We start from the raw sequence: 17,129 nt of genomic DNA, 5'->3' as shown, positions 1-17,129 counted from the left end.
AAGTGATTTTACTTTTGGATATCTGTTCCAACGTATTCCCACGCACACTAGTGAGTTATATGTGATTGTATACAAATGTAAGCCAGGTTTGAAATTTGATTTCATGATTATGTTTTAGTCAAAAAATATATTTGTTGGGGCTTCTTGCGGTTTATTTGCATTCAAATGATTTGTAATTATGTTCCGGCGCCCTGACCATCCGCTCAAGACAAGTTTCGGGCCACGGCTGAATCTAGTTGTTGATCCATGCTATACAGTACAGATATTGTTTACGTTTACTTTGTTTACAAACACTGGAGTAAAACAAGCTATTATTTTGGTTTCTGATGGGGTACAACAGTTGAAATACTCTTATGTGAGTGTAACGGATGTGAAACGGCTAGCTTAGTTAGCGGTGTGCGCTAAATAGCGTTTCAATCGGTTACGTCACTTGCTCTGAGACCTTGAAGTAGTGTTTCCCCTTGCTCTGCAAGGGCCGCGGCTTTTGTGGAGCGATGGGTAACGATGCTTCGAGGGTGACTGTTGTCGTTGTGTGCAGAAGGTCCCTGGTTCGCGCCCGGGTATGGGCGAGGGGACGGTTTAAAATTATACTGTTACATGAGGCTGTTATAAGTGATATGCTACAAGATTCAATGGGTATTTATCATTAATTTATAAGTCCAAAAATTGATGTAGCAACTGCAGATTGCCCCTTGAACTGACTACTTCCGGTTGGAGCGAGTGGTCGCATCTGCACGTCGCTCCAACGGGTAGTATAACTTTTTCATTATATTTCATTATATCACAACGGTTTGATTTGTCTTATCTTAGCAATTTCTTCTCAGCTAGCTACATAGCCGTCTTTGTATCAAAGATAATTGCGTAATTATCGTATTTCGCCGTCCTAACGTAGTCTTCACTAGCCAGCTAGCTAACGTCCACTGATTAGCTGCACTGGAGAAACTATTACACTCAACTGAACGACTTGATTAGTTTAGTGTTAGCTAGCTACATAGCTGTCTTTGCTGTCTTCGTATCATCGTATCATCGTATCCAAGATAATTGTGTTGTTTAGGTTTAGAGTGTGTAGTCTTAGAGTGATTATCTTAATTTACCGAGGTTAGCTAGCCAGCTATTTGTCGTCCTTAAGGTAGGTGACTCTGCTAGCTAGCCAACAGCTAGCCAACGCTAGCCAACGTCTTCTGTATAGAACTCAACTACCCGGTCGCATTCACAGGTTGTATCACATTTTCACTTCATTTCATTACAGTACAACGGTTTGATTTGTTTGATCGTAGCTAGCTACTTAGCTAGCTACATAGCCGTCTTTGTATCAAAGATAATTGTGTAGTCTAGAGCGATTTTCTAGGTTCGCTAGCCATCTATTGTCGTTCTTTTAACGCAACGTAACGTAAACAACACTGCTAGCTAGCCTGCTAGCCCCGAATAGCAACACTGCAGAAACTATTACACTCAACGGAACGACTTGATTAGTGTAGTGTCAACAACACACCCACTGCCAGCTGGCCTACTTCAGCAGTACTGTATCATTTTAATCATTTTAGTCAATAAGATTCTTGCTACGTAGCTTAACTTTCTGAACATTCGAGACGTGTAGTCCACTTGTCATTCCAATCTCCTTTGCATTAGCGTAGCCTCTTCTGTAGCCTGTCAACTATGTGTCTGTTTATCCCTGTTCTCTCCTCTCTGCACAGACCATACAAACGCTCCTCACCGCGTGGCCGCGGCCACCCTACTCTGGTGGTCCCAGCGCGCACGACCCACGTGGAGTTCCAGGTCTCCGGTAGCCTCTGGAACTGCCAATCTGCGGTCAACAAGGCAGAGTTCATCTCAGCCTATGCCTCCCTCCAGTCCCTCGACTTCTTGGCACTGACGGAAACATGGATCACCACAGACAACACTGCTACTCCTACTGCTCTCTCTTCGTCCGCCCACGTGTTCTCGCACACCCCGAGAGCGTCTGGTCAGCGGGGTGGTGGCACCGGGATCCTCATCTCTCCCAAGTGGTCATTTCTCTTTCTCCCCTTACCCATCTGTCTATCGCCTCCTTTGAATTCCATGCTGTCACAGTTACTAGCCCTTTCAAGCTTAACATCCTTATCATTTATCGCCCTCCAGGTTCCCTCGGAGAGTTCATCAATGAGCTTGATGCCTTGATAAGCTCCTTTCCTGAGGACGGCTCACCTCTCACAGTTCTGGGCGACTTTAACCTCCCCACGTCTACCTTTGACTCTTTCCTCTCTGCCTCCTTTTTTCCACTCCTCTCCTCTTTTGAGCTCACCCTCTCACCTTCCCCCTACTCACAAGGCAGGCAATACGCTCGACCTCATCTTTACTAGATGCTGTTCTTCCACTAACCTCATTGCAACTCCCCTCCAAGTCTCCGACCACTGCCTTGTATCCTTTTCCCTCTCGCTCTCATCCAACACCTCCCACACTGCCCCTACTCGGATGGTATCGCGCCGTCCCAACCTTCGCTCTCTCTCCCCCGCTACTCTCTCCTCTTCCATCCTATCATCTCTTCCCTCCGCTCAAACCTTCTCCCACCTATCTCCTGATTCTGCCTCCTCAACCCTCCTCTCCTCCCTCTCTGCATCCCTTGACTCTCTATGTCCCCTATCCTCCAGGCCGGCTCGGTCCTCCCTCCCGCTCCGTGGCTCGATGACTCATTGCGAGCTCACAGAACAGGGCTCCGGGCAGCCGAGCGGAAATGGAGGAAAACTTGCCTCCCTGCGGACCTGGCATCCTTTCACTCCCTCCTCTCTACATTTTCCTCCTCTGTCTCTGCTGCTAAAGCCACTTTCTACCACGCTAAATTCCAAGCATCTGCCTCTAACCCTAGGAAGCTCTTTGCCACCTTCTCCTCCCTCCTGAATCCTCCGCCCCTCCCCCCTCCTCCCTCTCTGCAGATGACTTCGTCAACCATTTTGAAAAGAAGGTCGACGACATCCGATCCTCGTTTGCTAAGTCAAACGACACCGCTGGTTCTGCTCACACTGCCCTACCCTGTGCTCTGACCTCTTTCTCCCCTCTCTCTCCAGATGAAATCTCGCGTCTTGTGACGGCCGGCCGCCCAACAACCTGCCCGCTTGACCCTATCCCCTCCTCTCTTCTCCAGACCATTTCCGGAGACCTTCTCCCTTACCTCACCTCGCTCATCAACTCATCCCTGACCGCTGGCTACGTCCCTTCCGTCTTCAAGAGAGCGAGAGTTGCACCCCTTCTGAAAAAACCTACACTCGATCCCTCCGATGTCAACAACTACAGACCAGTATCCCTTCTTTCTTTTCTCTCCAAAACTCTTGAACGTGCCGTCCTTGGTCAGCTCTCCCGCTATCTCTCTCTGAATGACCTTCTTGATCCAAATCAGTCAGGTTTCAAGACTAGTCATTCAACTGAGACTGCTCTTCTCTGTATCACGGAGGCGCTCTGCACTGCTAAAGCTAACTCTCTCTCCTCTGCTCTCATCCTTCTAGATCTATCGGCTGCCTTCGATACTGTGAACCATCAGATCCTCCTCTCCACCCTCTCCGAGTTGGGCATCTGCGGCGCGGCCCACGCTTGGATTGCGTCCTACCTGACAGGTCGCTCCTACCAGGTGGCGTGGCGAGAATCTGTCTCCTCACCACGCGCTCTCACCACTGGTGTCCCCCAGGGCTCTGTTCTTGGCCCTCTCCTATTCTCGCTATACACCAAGTCACTTGGCTCTGTCATAACCTCACATGGTCTCTCTTATCATTGCTATGCAGACGACACACAATTAATCTTCTCCTTTCCCCCTTCTGATGACCAGGTGGCGAATCGCATCTCTGCATGTCTGGCAGACATATCAGTGTGGATGACGGATCACCACCTCAAGCTGAACCTCGGCAAGACGGAGCTGCTCTTCCTCCCGGGGAAGGACTGCCCGTTCCATGATCTCGCCATCACGGTTGACAACTCCATTGTGTCCTCCTCCCAGAGCGCCAAGAACCTTGGCGTGATCCTGGACAACACCCTGTCGTTCTCAACTAACATCAAGGCGGTGGCCCGTTCCTGTAGGTTCATGCTCTACAACATCCGCAGAGTACGACCCTGCCTCACACAGGAAGCGGCGCAGGTCCTAATCCAGGCACTTGTCATCTCCCGTCTGGATTACTGCAACTCGCTGTTGGCTGGGCTCCCTGCCTGTGCCATTAAACCCCTTCAACTCATCCAGAACGCCGCAGCCCGTCTGGTGTTCAACCTTCCCAAGTTCTCTCACGTCACCCTGCTCCTCCGTTCTCTCCACTGGCTTCCAGTTGAAGCTCGCATCCGCTACAAGACCATGGTGCTTGCCTACGGAGCTGTGAGGGGAACGGCACCTCAGTACCTCCAGGCTCTGATCAGGCCCTACACCCAAACAAGGGCACTGCGTTCATCCACCTCTGGCCTGCTCGCCTCCCTACCACTGAGGAAGTACAGCTCCCGCTCAGCCCAGTCAAAACTGTTCGCTGCCCTGGCCCCCCAATGGTGGAACAAACTCCCTCACGACGCCAGGACAGCGGAGTCAATCACCACCTTCCGGAGACACCTGAAACCCCACCTCTTTAAGGAATACCTAGGATAGGTTAAGTAATCCCTCTCACCCCACCCCCCCTAAGTTTTAGATGCACTATTGTTAAGTGACTGTCCCACTGGATGTCATAAGGTGAATGCACCAATTTGTAAGTCGCTCTGGATAAGAGCGTCTGCTAAATGACTTAAATGTAATGTAAATGTGAGAGACTTTTCAACCATACAGTACGGTACATAAAACATATACAGTTGAAGTGGGAAGTTTACAGACACTTAGGTTGGAGTCATTAAAACTCGTTTTCAACCACTCAAATTTCTTGTTAAAAAACTATAGTTTTGGCACGTCGGCTAGGACATCTACTTTGTACATGACACAAGTCATTTTTCCAACAATTGTTTACAGACAGATCATTTCACTTATAGTTCACTGTATCACAATTCCAGTGGGTCAGAAGTTTACATACACTAAGTTGACTGTGCTTTTAAACAGCTTGGAAAATTCCAGAAAATGATATCATGGCTTTAGAAGCTTCTGATAGGCTAAATGGCATCATTTGAATCAATTGGAGGTGTACCTGTGGATGTATTTCAAGGCCGACCTTCAAACTCATCTTTGCTTGACATCGTGGGAAAATCAACATGAATCAGCCAAGACCTCAGAAGAAAAATTGTAGACCTGTACCAACAATAGTACGCAAGTATAAACACCATGGGACCACGCAGCCGTCATACCGCTCAGGAAGGAGACGTGTTCTGTCTCCTAGAGATGAAGTACTTTGGTGCGAGAAGTGCAAATCAATCCCAGAACAACAGCAAAGGACCTTGTGAAGATGCTGGAGGAAACAGGCACGAAAGTATCTATATCCACAGTTCAAACGAGTCCTATATCGACATAACCTAAAAGGCCGCTCAGCAAGGAAAAAGCATCTCCTCCAAAACCGCCATAAAAAGCCAGTCTACGGTTTGCAACTGCACATACTTTTTGGAGAAATGTCTTCTGGTCTGATAAAACTAAAAAAGAACTGTTTGGCCATAATAACCATCGTTATGTTTGGAGAAAAAAGGGGAGGTTTGCAAGCCGAAGAACACCATCCCAACCGTGAAGCACGGGGGTGGCAGCATCATGTTGTGGGGGTGCTTTGCTGCAGGAGGGACCTGTGCACTTCACAAAATAGATGGCGTCATGAGGTAGGAAAAGTATGTGGATATATTGAAGCAACATCTCAAGACATCAGTCAGGAAGTTAAAGCTTGGTCGCAAATGGGTCTTCCAAATGGACAATGACCCCAATCATACTTCCAAAGTTGTGGCAAAATGGCTTAAGGACAACAAAGTCAAGGTATTGGAGTGGCCATTACAAAGCACTGACCTCAATCCAATAGAAAATTTGTGGGCAGAACTGAAAATGTGTGTGTGAGCAAGGAGGCCTACAAATCTGACTCAGTTACACCAGCTCTGTCAGAAGGAATGGGCCAAAATTCACCCAACCTATTGTGGAAAGCCTGTGGAAGGCTAGCCGAAATGTTTAACCCAAGTTAAACAACTTAAAGGGAATGCTATTAAATACTAATTGAGTAAACTTCTGACCCACTGGGAATGTGATGAAATAAATAAATGATGAAATGAATCATTCGATCTACTATTATTCTGACATTTCACATTCTTATAATAAAGTGGTGATCCTAACTGACCTAAGACGGGGAATATTTACTAGGATTAAATGTCAGTAATTGTGAAAAAGAGTTTAAATATATTTGGCTAAGGTATATGCAAACTTCCGACTTCAACTGTAGCTATATATTTATCATCCTCTATAGAAAACAAGGAGGAATGGGAGATTGGTTTTATAACTAGAAGAGACTCTCTCTCTCTCTCTCTATCTCTTTCTTTCTCCCAGTGAAGCCAGTGTAAAGCGGATTCAGATCAGCCATTCATTTGGTCCAGCACATGAACACAGCGCCAGATCTCCCAGCGCAACACAAAGCAGGTTTATGTCCTCCCACAATGGGACGCTTGTCCTCAATATTACTGTACCGGGTCCGCCACACACAGACACAGATTCACAGAGTCACAGACAGAAGCAGAACAGGCACATCATTGAGAGACAGACCAAGACAGAGACACATCAGCATCCGGAGTGGAGACTATACAGTGTCATGTAGTAATCCCGTACTATGTGACTTTTAAATGAGTGGCACAGGGGTGAAGTAAGGTTGACACCACGAGGAGATGAAGTGATACTAACAACCCACAATCCTAAGACACTAAGCACATGCATTTTTGTATAGCAGCTGTAGCTGTGGGCATGTTGAAAGAAACACTTAGGTTGCTTAAGCAGACCCAATGGTTTATTGGTCCTCCTGTAGACCTAAGTAAACTAGTGTGTGTGTGTGTGTGTGTGTGTGTGTGTGTGTGTGTGTGTGTGTGTGTGTGTGTGTGTGTGTGTGTGTGTGTGTGTGTGTGTGTGTGTGTGTGTGTGTGTGTGTGTGTGTGTGTGTGTGTGTGTGTGTGTGTGTGTGTGTGTGTGTGTGTGTGTGTGTGTGTGTGTGTGTGTGTGTGTGTGTGTGTGTGTGTGTGTGTGAATATACAAGAATACAGGGTTTGGGACAGAGCTATATATATCTCATACTAAATATAAATTAAAAGCTCTGCGTTGAAGGAGTTTGGCAGTCCTCTGAGTTTCAAACCCTCCCAGTCACGGCAGATTAGATGTCCTTGTGTGCCCAATGGTAATATTTGCAGTCATTTCTATTTTGTCTATAGCCAAACATATGAATTATTGGCATCACTCTCACTTCAACCCTCGCAACAAAACCATCTTTTAAAACAAATCACATCTATTGACAGAGGCGTACAAATGATATGCATGCAAACAAATGCAAAGCACTCTGCGTTCTGGAATAATTAGGCAAACAGATAAACAGAATTAAATGAAAAACCTCCAGCATTGATTGTGTACTGTATTGTTAATGAGACTATAAAACTACTGTGAGGTTTTTGCAATGGGGCGGCTAAGAAAAACTGCACATGAGCCTCGCCACAAGCCTTGTCATCTCTGACACACCAGCTAATATTTAGACTGCAGACAGGCAAATGAAATCCAAGGTGTTGGCTCTAATCTGAACTCTTTTTTTCAGTCCAGGAGGGGCTAGGTTTGGCTCGAGCGATGATTGCTGGCTTGTCGGGGCAAAACAGAATTTGGTAACATTATTGTGCTGCACGGTGTGAGTGGTGTGAGGGAGATTAAGTGAATGAGTGGTGTGAGGGAGATTAAGTGGATGAGTGGTGTGAGGGAGATTAAGTGGATGAGTGGTGTGAGGGAGATTAAGTGGATGAGTGGTGTGAGGGTGATTAAGTGGATGAGTGGTGTGGGGGAGATTAAGTGGATGAGTGGTGTGAGGGAGATTAAGTGGATGAGTGGTGTGAGGGAGATTAAGTGAATGAGTGGTGTGAGGGAGATTAAGTGGATGAGTGGTGTGAGGGAGATTAAGTGGATGAGTGGTGTGAGGGAGATTAAGTGGATGAGTGGTGTGAGGGAGATTAAGTGAATGAGTGGTGTGAGGGAGATTAAGTGGATGAGTGGTGTGAGGGAGATTAAGTGGATGAGTGGTGTGAGGGAGATTAAGTGGAAGAGTGGTGTGAGGGAGATTAAGTGGATGAGTGGCGTGAGGGAGATTAAGTGGATGAGTGGTGTGAGGGAGATTAAGTGGAAGAGTGGTGTGAGGAGGATTAAGTGGATGAGTGTGCGCAGAGGATGAGATTTGATTGTGGCCTTTAATCTTTACAACAATCTAACTCAAACAGGCCTATGCTGAGAGGAGTTTAGTGAGGTCTCTCCCAAAGCTAAATCTCTCAGGGGTGGTAAACATACACATACCACTAGGTAAAACCCTACGGTAGCTACCTTAACACCCTGTAATATCTTTCTCATACCTACAGCATAACAGAAGTGTCACCATGATGCAATTTCAATCGAGTGAAACAAAAATACAATCCAATACTATACTGTATTTGCATGTTTTCCTTCGAGACAACTCATTCTCAATCCATTCTCCTACCTTATCCTAAAAATGGGGACAGAAAATGGTTGCAACTTTGCCTCCAATTTCAATGCTTCCTGTATGTGATTAAACTCTTCCAGGTGTTGAGAACAAATTTCACACGTGGCCAGGATATCCATTTCACAAATCCTTTGAAAATCCCCTGCTTAAGAACCCTACCCTAATAAGCTCAGCTGATCAAGCAGAAAGAGGTGATCTATGAAATCAGCCTTGCCATTTATTTTGCATGTGGAGTCACTCATTTATCATCCTGTTTTTCCAACTAAGTTTTTTCCATGTTTATTTGTTGTTTCTTTCCCAGAGTTTATGGCAAGGCATCCGTCATGCAGATCCCCCGCGGGGACTTGTCCCAGTGTGAGTCAAATCACTAACCCACTCAGGGACCCTGCAGCCAAGTTCCAATGCTGAAATAGGAAGCATTGCAATGGGAAGCAATGTTATGACTTAATGCATTGCAGAACTACGCTTTTTTGTCTTCAGTTATAGACAATATGTACCTGATGCATCACAATACGTCATCACCACAGTATTTATTACCCTATTAATTTACTGATGGGTCTACAGGGTGGCAAAAATACCACAGATGAGGCATGGATATACATAGACTGAGAGACGATGGTAGAGGAGGAGCATTTAATGAGGTTCAGCACATTTCCCAAATAGGAGCCATTGGAAGGTCCCCGATTATATAGAGGTGTACTCTGGAAAACAAACGGCCTATTATTTCAGCCCAAGCTGTCAAAAGTAGAGAACATATGGGCACAAAGTAGAGTTATGCCGGCAGTCAGTCAACAGACTAAACCTTCCATCACTGTGTGGTTTACTTCCATGCGAGCTACCGCTGACATTAATGATCTCATTTCACCTCCAGGAAGGCTTTTGGGGAATTTGTAGTCAGCTGCTTATGACTATTTCAGTGGATATGATTAGCCAGCAGGTCCGCCTGCTGTGATTTGTGGACTTTGTGGTGTGACAGTGGGACGTTGCTGTGATTTAAAGAACACAAGTCGGAATTCTCCTTGGCACTCATCAAAAAAAATCGAGCGCTGTTTGAGACAATGCCCATTGTATCACCACCCTTTAGTAAAATGTGTCAGTCACATTGTGAGATAAATGGTAACTAGACTTGACTGCAGCAGCTCTACTGAGGCCTGTCTCCACAAGCTGGGGGAAATCCCAAGGCTTGGGTTATTAAAGAATGATGATTTTTTAGATTTTTTTATCCATTATTTTACCAGGTAAGTTGACTGAGGACACATTCTCATTTACAGCAACAACCTGGGGAATAGTTACAGGGGAGAGGAGGGGGATGAATGAGCCAATTGTAAACTGGGGATTAATAGGTGACTGTTTGAGGGCCAGATTGGGAATTTAGTCAGGAAACTGGGGTTAACACCCCTACTCTTACAACAAGTGCCATGGGATCTTTAACGACCTCAGAGAGTCAGGACACCCATTTAACATCCCATCCGAAAGACAGCACCGTCCCCAATCCCTGCCCTGGGGCATTGTGATATTTTTTAGACCAGAGGAAAGAGTGCCTCATACTGGCCCTCCAACACCACTTCCAGCAGCACCTGGTCTCTCATCTAGGGACTGACCAGGACCAACCCTGCTTAGCTTCAGAAGCAAGCCAGCAGTGGTATGCAGGATGGTATGCTGCTGGCAATCGAATAAGTCTGGTATTCACGCATGAATAAGAAGAAATCTGCAATCTAAATGCAGAAGGAAATTATGATGAAGAAACAATTCTGATCATAGTACAAATTACCGGCAACAATATTTGTGCTACTAACAAAAAATGATAGAACGCTCTCACCAATGCTATCATCCATTACAAATGGTAGCAGCGGTAGCAGTAGTATTGTAATAGTAGTAGTATCCACCATTTGGGTTTTTGACCATTGCTACCATCTAAATTATGGCTAATGACAGTTAACAAATTCCAATTTACTGCTTAAGTCCCTCTGACTCTAGCAGGTTCTCGCGTGCTGTCATGTCACATCAACTCCCAGTGCTCTGGAGCTGGGAACATGGAGGAGTTCAAATGGAACAGCAAGCTATGAGCGCTTCACTCTGAACACACACACACACAGACACACTGCACAAAAACTACACGCACACACATATACACATGACGTGCAGTGCCCAGCACATGTCTGTAGCCTGTGGCGGAGCACTGAGGTGCATGACGACAGGGGTGACGTGGCTGTGCATTATTCATCCTGCTCTACTCCCAGCGTCTGCGGCTGCCCCAGCCAAGTCCTGCATCACACTGCACACTGCAGCCGACATACACTACCCCCTTACCCTTCATTGGCCCCCTCAAGAAAACCTCCTCCTCTGGTCTCGCATCCCCACGTTACACTGTTTACCAGGAGGCTGAAGAGCATCATAACTGGACAGCTCCATGTGTGCTTCTACTTAGCTTATCAGGTCAATTCTCTCAAATCAAATCACGTTTATTTGTTAAGTGCATTTCATGTGTGTTCACAAAATATTGCAAGAACAGCCAAACAAAACGATGCAAGAAAAGGGAATACAAGTTGATAACACAAATCAATTGAGAAAGACAGGGGCAGGATGCGAGTAGGGGTGGCATAGGCAGGGGCTGTGATCAGCATTGTGATGCTGATCACAGCCCTTGTTAGAGCCTGACTGTATTTAGCTTTCTAAATGGCTGTGGCTGACTGGCTGTGTGGGAGGGCATCTGTTTTTCCCCTCCACTTGGTTCACCTGGCTGCCATCTTTGTGTGTTCTTGCCAGGGGTCACAGCTGAAGCACCAGTTTGGCGTGAAAAAATTAAAATGGAAAATCTTCCTGGCTGCTCTCCGAGAGTCCCTGTGCTCAGTGAGAAACACTACCTCCCACTCTCTCACTTCAGGGCATAGAGACCAGGCCTGATCAGGAGTGTATTTGGGAAAGTCATTATCATACATTTAGAAAAATGATAAACTCCACTATTAGATTATATTTTACCATAATGCAAATGGAGCGGGCTCTCCCCAGCTCTGCTCTCCTGGGGTACACAGATCTTACGGCTCCACTTTAGCCCACCCCTAGGATCCAGGGGTCCTCCTCAAATTGGTTTACATCAAAAGCAATAATTAGTTACTTACCGCAGATCTCATGGGGGACTTGGATGCCCTCAAGGGCCAAGCCTGTGAGCTGGGGAGAGTAAACACAGAACCTGCTCTCTACTAGTTTCCCCTGGTGGGACTCAAAGTTGGGTTTGGTTTCTTAATGGGCAAAAATAGAGGGCAAAACTTATAAACGAGGCAAAACTTCAGTCAAATCATATGAAATCAAAATGTATTAGTCACATGCTTCGTTAAAAAAAAGCAGGTGTGGACTAACAGTGAAATGTTTACTTCCAGAGAGAAAGAAAATAGAGAAGTTATGGAAAACACGTAATAATAGATACACTATGAGTAACAATAACTTGGCTATATACAAGGGTGACCCGTGCCGAGTCGATGTGCAGGGGTAAAAGGTACTTGAGGTAGATACAGTAAGTTCCAAAAGTATTGGGAGAGTGACTTTTGTTGTTGGTGGTCCTGGATGGCAGGAAGCTCAGCCCCAGTGATGTACTGGGCCACATACACTCCCCTCTGCCATAAATGTGTTACTGTCCCAATACTTCTGGAGTTCACTGTATGTACAACTACAATGAAAGTGACAGATGATAAACAATAGCAGCAGCATATGTGATGAGTCAAAGAAGTTTGTGCAAAAAGGGTCAATGCAGATAGTCCAGGTAGCTATTTAACTAACTACAATACATTACCAAAAGAATGGGGACAAATGCTCGTTGAACATCTCATTCCAAAATCCTGGGCATTAATATGGAGTTGGTCCCCTGTTTGCTGAGATAAAAGCCTCCACTCTTCTGGGATGCATTCCACTAGATGTTGAAACATTGCTGTGGAGACTTGCTTCCATTCAACCACAAGAGCATTAGTGAGGGCGGGCACTGATGTTGGGCGATTAGGCCTGGCTTGCAGTCGGAGTTCCAATTAATCCCCAAAGGTGTTTGATTGGGTTGAGGTCAGGGCTCTCTGTGGAGGCCAGTCAAGTTATTCCACACTGATCGATTTATGTTTGGACCTTGCTTTGTGCATGGGGTCATTGCCATGCTGAAACAGAAAAGGGCCTTCCCCCAAACTGTCGCCACAAAGTTAGCGTGAAGATTTCCCTTCACTGGAACTAAGGGGCCAGTGAGCTTTACACCACTCCAGCCATGCCAAATCTTTTCAGCCTCCTGAGAGGGAAAAGGCATTGTTGTGCCCCCTTCACGACTGTGTTGGTGTGTTTGGACAATGATATATCCTTACTGAGGTGGACACAGAGGAACTGGAAGCTCTTGACCCGATCCATTATAGCCCTGTTGATGTGAATGGGAGAGTACTCGGCCCTCCATTATCCTGGAGTCCACGATCAGTTCCTTTGTCTTGTTAACATTGAGGGAGAAAATGTTGGCCTGGCACCACACTGTCAGGTCTCTGACCTCCTCCCTATAAGCTCATCGTCATCTGTGATCAGTCCTGCCGCTGTTGTGTCATCAACAAATGTAATGATGGTGTTGGAGTTGTGCGCGGTTGTGGGTGAACAGGGAGTACAGGAAAGGACAAAAGCCCTCCTGAGGAGCCCCTGTGTTGAGGGTCAGCGTGGCGGGTGTTGTTGCCTACCCTCATCACCTGGGGTGTCCCGTCAGGAAGTCCAGGATCCGGTTGCAAAGGAAGTTCAGTCCCAGGGTCCTTAGCTTAGTGATGAGCTTGGTGGGCACTATGGTGTTGAACAGCATTATCATGTAATGTGGTCAAAACGTACCGTCACTGTGGGGACGACGTTGGTGACTGATGTGGATAAACTCCTCAATGCCATTGGATGAGTCCTGGAACATATTCCAGTCTGTGCTAGCTTCGTAAACAGGTGTAGACTAACAGTGACATGCTTACTTAAGGGCCCTTCCCAACAATGCAGAGAAAGAAAATAGAGAAATGATGCAAAAGGAAACACGTAATAGATACACAATGAGTAACGATAACTTTGGAATTTAAATTGATGCAATGAACATGACGACTGTCAGCTTTAATTTGGGGGTATTTTCATCCATATCGGGTGAACCGTTTAGAAAGGACGGCACTTTTTGTCCATAGTCCCTCCGTTTTAGGGGGCCAAAGTATTGGGACAAATTCCCTTATGTACATTTAAGTAGTAAAAAGTTTAGTATTTGGTCCCATATTCATAGCACGCAGTGGCTACATCAAGCTTGTGACTCTACAAACTTGTGTTTCAGATGATTTTATGCCCTGCATGCATTGTGTCATTTTGTAGTCACTTTTATTGTAAATAAGAATAGAATATGTTTCTCAACACTTCTACATTAATGTGGATGCTACCATGATTACGGACAATCCTGAATGAATAGTAGATAATGATATTTGTGAGTCTGTAACTTTGTCACTCATCATTATTCACAATTAATGTAGGATTATCCGTAATCATGGTAGCATCCAAATTCATTTACATTTATTAAACCCCTCTTGTAATTTCTATTGAGCACAAAGTAATCTGAAACACAACCCAAAAAAACAGCAAATCCATCCAACAAATGAATATTAGAGCGCATCAGCTGTTATTGTAACGCTTTTTCTCCTCTTCTGAGGAGGAGTAGGAAGGATCGGACCAATATGCAGCGTGGTAAGTGTTCGTCATTTTATTAAACTGAACACTACAATACAAAGTAAACAAAAAGAACAACCGAAACAGTTCCACATGGTAACTAATACAAAGACAGAAAACAACTACCCACAACCCATAGTGGGAAAACAGCCTAAGTATGGTTCGATTGACAGCTGTCTCTGATTGGGAACCATACCAGGCCAAAACCAGAAATACAAAACATAGAAAAAACATAGAATTCCCACCCCAACTCACGCCCTGACCAACCTAAAGTAGAGACATAAAAAATGAACTAAGGTCAGGACATGACAGTTATTAAGAAAGAGAGAAGCACCACCCTCCTTGAGCTTACCCGACGCTCCCATTTTGTCCTGCCAATGCATAGAAAAACCAGCTAGAATATTATCCATGTCCTTGTTTAGCGAAGTTTCCGACAAACATAGGATATTACAGTTGTTCAGGTTCCATTCTCGAACGGAGCTCATACAGTTTGTTCTCCGGTGATTGTACATTCGCCAATACAAAAGAGGGTAGAGGCGGTTTACTTCCTTGCCACTGTAGTTTCATCAGGGGGCCCGCATGTCGGTCTCTAAATTGCTGTCTCTTTCTCTTCCGAGTTTTGAGGATAAGGGCCTGGTCCGTGTTGAGCAGTACGTCCTGCGCATCTGACTCACTGAGGTAGACATTTTCATTGAAATCGAGGTTAGTGATTGCTGTTCCGATGTCCAAAAGCTATTTTCGATCCTAGGAAAAAATGGCGGAAATGTTATGTACCAAAAAACTAAGATCCGTGCAAAAAAACCACACAAAATAGCAGAATTGTTCAGAGAGCCCCGTACAACGGCCGCTATACATTTCAACACCAATCTTTTCAGTGGGTCACTTGAGCAGTTTATTCTCAACAGAATATTAATCCATTATTTTTTCACTTTGCTCTGGCTTTAAAAGTCACCCCCCTGAGAGGAAGGACAGGTGCAACACAGAGCCTAAGTGGGCTTAATTGGAATGTGTGAGCGCTTCTATGGCCCAGCTCTCTCTCACCTTTAGAGCAGCAGGACTCTGATCGATTGACTGAGAGGTCCTTTCACTCCAGCAGATGTGGAGAGGTGGGAAGTGGAGTTTTGACCGCGGCGCTGCCACACAACCCTAGATGGGAGGTGAGCAGCGAGCACAAACTACACTCATCACAGGAACAAGTCCGTTACGGCTGTTTAGCTTTGTCTTGCTTTTTCTGGCACGTACTGTGTGCTCCACTTTTCATGTGTTTTGTTTTTGTTTCCCCAGGAAATGGACAGAAAAAGTGTGAAAGGACTGGGTGCTCTCTGAGGTGAGAACCTGAGTCATCATACCAGAGGGTTGGTCTGGTGCCACATGAGAGCTCTGTGACACTGTATACTCATTAGATGGGGTGCTCCAATGTCCCTCCACTGGGTACACGCATGCACACACACACACACACACACACACACACACACACACACACACACACACACACACACACACACACACACACACACACACACACACACACACACACACACACACACACACACACACACACACACACACACACACACACACACACACACACACACACACACACACACACACACACACACACACACCCACTCTTCAGACCTTATTAATGTCCCATTTCAGGGCTGAGGCTCTCGTTGCACCCCATTTCCCACCTCAGATCAGTCAAGACACAATGAACTGACCGAAAACACAGCAAATGGCCACTAAAGCTCTCATGTTGACAAGAGGAGTGCATCAGTCCACTTGAGCTGAAGAAACACTGTGGGGGCTAAATAACCAGCAAATGGCCTGAAATGACGGGGTTACATGAAAAACCACCTTCCGTGGCAAATCCCTAACACTATATATGCCACAGGCACTCACAAAGCCCTCTTCCGTAAGGGCCATTTGGAGCCTATGCTAGAAAATCTGAAAAATATGCAGACAGTTCCGAAATGGCCCCAAATTAAGCAACACTGTCTGCCATTTTAGAACTTGTTACAGAAACCTTCCCAGCAATAATTTCATGAGGAAAGGGTGGCAGATAGCTGCCATAGTCTCCATCTCATAGCAAAAGAAACACTATTTTAAAAAATCATGTTGTTTTTACATTAACTTTGGTTTAACATTACATTAGAATACACTTTAGAGTAATGTACTGTTAAGCAAAATTTTGGGGATTTACAGTAATATACTCTATATTTTTTACAGTAACTTACAGGTAATAGGCTGCAAGTAAGTTACTGTAAAAACAACATTATTTTTTTACAGTGTAGTGTTTCTGTATACTGTACTCACAAACCATCCCTTAATTTCTTCACAGAATTCCTCTCTGGGTCTCTATAGTGTTGTAGTATGGTAATACACAATCCATTACAGGTGTGCCTCCTACATGCATAGCTTGTGGAATTATCCTTTCAAATTAAAAGTCACGCTGTCGCTGTCTGACTGTGATTATGTGTAAATATTGTCTGAGCAAGTTGTAAAGGGAAATAGTTCCCTCATTAAAAAAAACGAATAATCAAAAATAGTAGTATAAAAGGAAAAACGCCCAGACGGAAAATAAATTCTGTACGACAACATACAACAGTTGGAAGCTCTCTGACAATACTGTAAAAGAAAATAGAATATTCCCAATGACAGTTTTCCTAACTGAACAGGGGAATGGGCTAGGGGTTATCTTTGTATGCAGGTCTTTGATTGTTTTGTCCCCCCCCGTGACCCCCGACCCCCTTGGAGGAAAAAAACGTTTTTTTTAAAGTATAAATAATAAGTTGGTTACAAAAAAAAAGAACGCACCTGAAACAACAGGAACACAAAAGAGTCAAC

At 45.2% G+C, this 17,129-nt stretch overlaps 1 protein-coding gene across 3 annotated transcripts in view; it reads right to left on the bottom strand.

Annotated features, from left to right (window-relative positions):
* Window positions 1-17,129, bottom strand: part of LOC124037791 (neuroligin-1-like) — a 355,732-nt gene that overhangs the window by 270,818 nt on the left and 67,785 nt on the right. The gene's annotated exons all lie outside the window — the stretch shown is intronic.

This window comes from Oncorhynchus gorbuscha, linkage group LG06 (assembly GCF_021184085.1).
Source record: "Oncorhynchus gorbuscha isolate QuinsamMale2020 ecotype Even-year linkage group LG06, OgorEven_v1.0, whole genome shotgun sequence".
NCBI lineage: Eukaryota > Metazoa > Chordata > Actinopteri > Salmoniformes > Salmonidae > Oncorhynchus > Oncorhynchus gorbuscha.
The sequence above is the reverse complement of the archived record's forward strand: the minus strand, read 5'-3'. Positions and strand labels throughout refer to the sequence as shown.